Source organism: Lactuca sativa, chromosome 2, assembly GCF_002870075.4.
Source record: "Lactuca sativa cultivar Salinas chromosome 2, Lsat_Salinas_v11, whole genome shotgun sequence".
NCBI lineage: Eukaryota > Viridiplantae > Streptophyta > Magnoliopsida > Asterales > Asteraceae > Lactuca > Lactuca sativa.
The window spans coordinates 103456263-103462862 of record NC_056624.2 but is presented as its reverse complement, the minus strand read 5'-3'; positions in this window follow the sequence as shown (position 1 = coordinate 103462862).

Below are 6600 nucleotides of genomic sequence, written 5' to 3'. Positions count from 1 at the left end.
GGACTTGTAGGATGTTACACTGAATGTTTTTATAGTAGTAATGAAAGTGAAATTGATATATGGATAGTCTAAACCAATTGAACAAATCTCCTAAGTGGTAAAGTCAAGGTTGGTTATGTATGATGTTGGTATAATAGTAGAGGGCTCGTACTATTATAAACATATGATACATACTAAAACTTGGTGGAACCATGAAAGAGTTTTACAAGATGAGGGATAGACATATACTATGAAAGTTACTAGAAATTGCATATCTTTAAGAAAGGCCATGATAATGTTTGAAAATTTTAACATGGATATATGAATACTAGTGTATAGTAAAGTGTTAAAATGTTATAGAGTGATGAGACGAACAAGGAGTCAAACCTTCGGCGAAAAAGGATGAGGATAAGGTCCAAATCAAGTCTCGGGTGAATAGGTCGCCAAGAGTGGCCAACCAAGGTAGTAATGATGGTGATTGTCACACCCCAAAACCATGAACGTCGGAAAAGTTCTGGGGCGGAGAACGTCATGTACAGTATCACAACAATGAAAAGTAGTAAACAAGCAACAACATCATCCATTGCATTAATAATATAATTTTAATACAAGTGTTCTGATATGTCTAATAGACACTAAAGTATAAATCAAAATGAAAGATGAGTCTTGAACGAGCTCCATCTTCTCTAAACCTTGCATCGGTACCTGTCTAGCGTTGACCTGAGGATACAGGTTATTTTGAAAGAGAGTATCAGCTTTAAAGCTGGTGAGATCATAAGTATTTTAGTGTCTTAATTTGTATGTAAGTATTTGTACGAATGAAATGTAAGTATTTGTACGTGTATGGAATGTAAGTATTTGTACATGTATGAATTGTAAGTATGAAAACGTTTTGAACATCCTAGAAAGCCCTATGCTTCCTACTGAGAGTAGCCTTCTACCAAGGCATCTAGTATCTGTGTGTGTCTCCTGTAAGAGTGTGTATTTTCCCAAACCCGACTATTATTAACCAAAATATAGCTTCCACATTACCGTGCATCGTGTGAATGTTCACGAAGTGAATGTAATGGGAAAATGAAATAGTACTATGGTTCAGTATCAAATAACTACGACCGTACTAACTACTTTAAATCTATTGTAATTTAAAGTAACATGTGATTGACCTGTATCCTGCTACCGACTCTAGTAAAACGACGATGTAAGACGCCGTAAGAAATGACATTTGGCACCCGTAGACTTGCAAGCCCCACTGTAGCGAGCAGCAATGTGTAGGATAGTCAATCCAGTATAGATCTATACGCAAACTCATACGCTCCCCAATTAAGGAGATTCGGGATACAAAAGCGGTCATGGCAAGAAGTGTCATGACCTGCTCAATGGTTCACATAACTGCATGAATGTATATGTAATGAATGTGCTAACTGAAAGTGTACTCTTTCTCTGTCTAGCCTGTGTGTACTGTAATGTTCTGCGTGTACTAGTTGTAATGTATATTATCTCTATCTAGCATGTATAGTAATGTACTGACTCATGAATGAACTGACTCATTGTATGTTTCATTGTTCTAGTAATGGTATTAGTATCCTCCTGTGCTACTCCTATGGTAACTTACTAGTGATGTAACTGGTACGTATGAACATGGAAGTATACCCTTGCTACCCAAGGGGTATTGAATGGACTGGAAGAACCTTTATGACTATATATGTACACATGATATATAACTAATAGTTAAACGACCTTCAGATGGATACCTAATACCCCACCAGACAACATCCCAACGGGGAAAAGGAAATAAGTCGGGTTAGCCTTCCTAAGCCCTTCAAACATTACTTATATAACTATACATATCTAGGCATGCAATTGACAATATAAAAGCATAAAATAAGTTTTGTAACGCCTTTGAACATGATTATTATCTAAGAAAATGTCGACTTGATGTCAGCCTATAAAACGGGTTGAAAGTATTTGTTTGATAAAACAGTTTAAGTATAAAGAAACATTTGTTTGAAACACAATTGTAAATGAGTTTGAAATGAAACATACAATGTATAATGAACAGTTTAATAAGGAGTTTTAAACAAATAAAACGTTTATGAAAATCATTCGAAGAAAACTATTTGGTAAAACAGCTAATGAGTAGTAAATCATTTGAATGTTGCTTATTAATCACGTGTGATTGATATAATAACTAGCATGATTGTACTTGTATCCCCTCCCCCCATAAAAACATTTAAAACATTGATTAAGGGGTATGAACTCACCTGTAGCAAGTGGTTGGGATGAACGGACTGAAATAGGATGCTAGGTGTCAAGTGAAGACTTGTACACACTCTATGATCCTAGATAACATATAATATCACATATATGTATCCAATTAGTCTTTAAACAACTAATAACCAAAGTCAAGACACCCTAGGACATGCTAAACACCTTATACAAGTGTTATAAGTCTCAAGGATTGCATCTAAGTGTTGTAGGGAAAGGCTAGTGTGTTTGGGGTTCAAGGAAAACTCCATTAGGGAGTTTACGGTTTTGTGGTCTTAACCAAAAGGGTTTACGGTCGTAAACCCTTGGGTTTACGGTCGTAATCTCACCCTCTTTGTGACCATTTGTTGTTTGAAGCCTTCTAAGCTAATCCAATCATTCCTACTTCATGTTTAAGCCTTAGGAAGTGTTTTGTGGCGTCAATACACTCCTAAATGGAGTTTAAGGTCCATGGACCATTTCTCCATGAGTTTACTACCATAAACTCTTATGGACTAAGGTATTTTGATGTTTTCAAGTCCCAAGCATAACAAGGAATAAATCTAGACTAGTTTCCTAAGCTTGTGAAGGGACTAGGGCCATTTTTACACCTCTTTGGGGTGTTTACAGTTTTGGGAGATCCCCAAACCGTAAACACATATAAATGAGGGATTTTGGTGGTTTTCATGTGCTAAACACATCAAAGAAGGATTCTAAGTTAATACCCAAGGCTTAGGATAAGATAAAGCTCACTTTGTCACCCTAAATAGGGTTTATGGTCCAAGGTATTCTTGGACTGTAAACACCTTTGATCTTGGTGTTCTTGGACTATTTCAAGATGTATAGAAGTGTAACAAAGCTTGTAAGACTCTAGGATAGAAGCACTTACAAGTTAGAAGCTCGAAAAGGTGCTAAGGGCCCAAGAACACTAGTGTGTGTTCTTGGTGTTCTTGGTGTTTTGGAAATTTAGTCAAAACACATAAATGGATGGATGAAAAGATGTACAATCACTAGATTAAGTGATATACTAACTTGAAAGGGCTAGAAACACTTACTAGATTGAAGATATTGAATAAAAACTTGGATGATACTTGAGAGAGTTTTGGAGTTTACTCTTGAGGTTGCAAATGAGAAATGAAGTGTTTTGGGGAGTAAACTCATGCTTAAGCATGAGTTTACGGTTTTTGGGGTAAATTAAGGCCCAAACATAAAATTTTGGCCGTGAACTTCTAAGCTACGTGGTATTCGCGATTTTGAAATTTCAAGACTCGAGACGGCACATCCTTTCACCCCGATCGTTTAAAGAATTATTATTATAATAGTCAACTAACTTTAAATTGTTAAAAAAAATTAGAAATGAAATTGAATTATAATATGAAGTGATTGACTTTTAGGGTTTGGCCGAATGAAAATTTCGGGTTGTCACGGTGATCCAAATCCCCCTCCGGTTACCCTTAAGGTAATCCAATGACTTTTGGAAGCATACCAAGAATAAAATATAATTGAAATGAGACGATTGATTGAGGAACGAATGGGGGATTCATTGAGAACCATGTCGGACACTTGTAATCAAGGTGACACCCCCTGAGGTTGTTGACCAATCTGAGTCGTCCAATCATGGACCCCCTCCTCATCTACCTCTACCACCCCAACCCCATGTGGTTACTCTTCAAGCACCACAATGTGGACAAAAAGGAATGAGGAGGTGTAACATCAAGGACTTCATGGTATGTCGCCATATGGAGTTCAAGGATGAAAAAGACCGAAAGGTGATGATGAAGTGGATTGTCGAAATAGAGCATGTCTTCTACACATTCAAGCGTAAAGACAGATTGAAAGTGGGGCTTGCTAGCCACATGCTTAAAGATGGTCCCCTCAGATGGTGGAACGACCTTCATGAGGCGATTGGAACCGAAGGGATTATATCCCTCACTCGATAGGAATTTGTGAGGAGTATAAAGGCCAAATTTAGCTCCCCAAGGCGCCAAGATAATTTGGTGAATGAATTTTTTGCTCTTCAAAAGGGCAATATTGATGGGTTTTGGTCATAAGACATCCTATGTGCTCATACAAACCCTAATGCTTGGATCTAGGTTTCTCTATTGTACATGCTTTGAATCCAAGACTATAAACCCTAATTCTAGCATATGGAAATCAATATTAACATATAATTAGGTTTAAGAACATACCTTGATTGTTATATAGCAATAACAATCCAATTCCTCCTTGAATTGACCTTGGAAAGCTGAGAGTCACAAGTGTCACTCCTCTAATGGCTTACAAACACCATAAGCAAGTGGAGAAGGTATAAAGAGAGAGGAGGGAGGTAGGAATTCGTCCTTAGGACCTCTTGGGAAGGGTTAGACGAATTCATAAGCCTTAGGGGGTTTATATAGGTGTAAAGATTAGGGTTTTAGTCTTTATCCTTATCTAGTTGCTTGCCCACCAAGCAACCATAAGATAAGTCTTAGAAACCCTTATCCTAGTCGAATTCTAAGGCATTATCACCTTAAATTCGTTCACCCTATATATAAGATAATCCTTACCTTATTTTGTAACTATCACATAATTACAATTCAGCCCCTCTAGTTTAATTAATTACACTTGATCACAAAATTAATTCTCAATTAATTATTGACCAATATTAATTAAACAAATATGATTTCTCCTTTAATATATTATTCTTATAACATATTAATAAATCATAATAGCCTCTCTCTATTTATTTCTCTAATCAAGTTGCTTTGGTGAAGGCAACCCAAAAGGACCATGCACCATCGGGTCAAGTACATACCAAAATAGTTATGGACTTAGACACTAATCCAACAGTCTCCCACTTGGTAAGTCTAAGTCTAATAACTATTTAGCGTATGACTTCGGATCCTGATCTGCAATCGTAGCTTTCCAAAGCCGCTGTCAACTCTGATCATATCAGATACGCGTGTCCTTAGATAAGGGATCATATATTCCTCCATTCTAGATATCATATGAGATATGATTTCAAATCATTCTCTTTGTACTATATCTCGATTTCCGATTTATGACGACTGACTAATTGAACAAATCAAATTAGCCCTAGCCCGGCCGAGCATTTACGTTTGTCATCACTAAACCATCGAGGGGCCCAAAGATATCGCTTTTATTCTACTTTGAATAAAAGGAATGGATAAACTTTGATACAATGCTTGCTTGCAGTCACTCACCGAATCACACACAACAATATGTTTTATAACACCAAGTTACTAGTGCGTTTACATATTATCAATGTGCAACCGATTCGCAAGATACAACTCACACATCTCGGTTTCAAGAATATAAGATGTTATCGTCTCACCAATCACTCGTGATACAATCCATGGAGTGATCCAAGTGAGCGTGGGTCTAATCCAATGCTCAAATCACATTCATAAGCACTCATGAACGTTGCAGCAAACATTTGCTTATGTCTAATACTCTTTTAGACAATCCACACACCAATTCACGACAGTCTTCATTCATATCTACTTCCAACATATGAACGACTGTGGCCCGTTTGAATAATTTGATTATTCTTAATAAACTCAATTATTCTGGAAGTCAAAACATGCAAAGTGAAACACAAGAATAATACTAATCCCATATGGCCTCAAACCTTTGAGTATAAATAAAACGCCTTTTATTTATCACCATATTGATTACTCATTATTTGTCGTTTCGGGTAATCAACTTCTTACTTGAATTCCAACACTTGTCCCATGCTCCTAGCATGCACACAATGTTTACCTATGGTTCTTACTTTGTGAAATAGATCACATTGAACACATTTCCAATCATTCTCATTTCGCAACTCCAAATCCTTTTTCCATAAGTTAAAGAATATCAAATTCTTGCTACTTATAGAATATGCCAGATTCTAACATTCTATGCAATTTATCCTTTCGTAATGTCACTGCACCAAAGTCACAAAGACTATTGCCAATGATATTACAAAGTCCTCTATTGGAGATTGTTACAAGACAATTCCATAGACGTGATGTCTCTCACTCAAAGTACATTCTTTGAACATCCTTTTGCATAGAAGTTTCTAATCTAGTCATAGATTTCTCAATATTCAATTCCCAATATGGACACACTTCCATATGTTCCATATGACAACTCATTCTTAATAGAATCTTATCTATTCGTAATGATGTCGATACGGTCCATCCAATATGGAAACATTTCCATATTTTCCAATACTATACTTCCAACTACTCACAAGCGACCAATCCTCGTCGAACTTTGGGTTGTCCTTTGATAGTTGTTTAATTGTTTTAGTCAAAACCAATTCTAGTCCCTTTTCCCTCTAAATGCGCTCGACAGTTGGAAAATTTTAGAATGGTCAAACATTAAAGCATT